Here is a 544-nt window from a genome sequence, read left to right as displayed (position 1 = left end):
AGACACAGCCGGCACCTCCCGGAAACCCGGGCAGCAAGTCTAGAGCTCGGCCAGCGTGGCCAATGCAGCCCAGCCTGCCTGCCCCTGCCAGCCCCCATCTCTCCCAAAACTCCCGGTCCCTCAGGCCCCAGTTTCAGGTTCTCACTCCCATCTCCCAGCAGCTAGCCCTCCCAAGCCCACATCTGGAGACCCTCCCAGAGTCCACACAGAGCCCACCCACCCCTGTACTGAGCCTTCCTCAGCAGGCCCCTCCAAGCCTTCTGGTGGGGCCTGGTCTTTCTGGCCTGTCCCCGCCTCCTGGCCCTCCCCCAGCACCAGCCACACCCACCCTCCCGTTCCGGGGCCAGGCCGGGCACAGAGGAAGCCGCTGGGGACATGTGGGAGGGGACGTGGCAGCCGCACACCGGGTGGGATGACCCGGTGGTGTGGCACGTGCTGGGGCCACTCCGCCCGGCCGCACCCTCAGCCCCCTGGGTCCCCAGGCTTCCTGCCGGTGAACAGCGACACCAGGCCTGTGGCTGTGCCAGGGCCGGTGCCCAGCCAG

The 544-nt window shown here is 69.5% G+C and overlaps 1 protein-coding gene across 1 annotated transcript in view; it reads left to right on the top strand.

Moving 5' to 3' along the window:
- The window catches only part of KNDC1 (kinase non-catalytic C-lobe domain (KIND) containing 1), a 67,341-nt gene that overhangs the window by 38,768 nt on the left and 28,029 nt on the right, over positions 1-544 (top strand). The window lies entirely within an intron of this gene.

Source organism: Mandrillus leucophaeus, unplaced genomic scaffold (assembly GCF_000951045.1).
Source record: "Mandrillus leucophaeus isolate KB7577 unplaced genomic scaffold, Mleu.le_1.0 Scaffold219, whole genome shotgun sequence".
NCBI lineage: Eukaryota > Metazoa > Chordata > Mammalia > Primates > Cercopithecidae > Mandrillus > Mandrillus leucophaeus.
The sequence above is the reverse complement of the archived record's forward strand: the minus strand, read 5'-3'. Positions and strand labels throughout refer to the sequence as shown.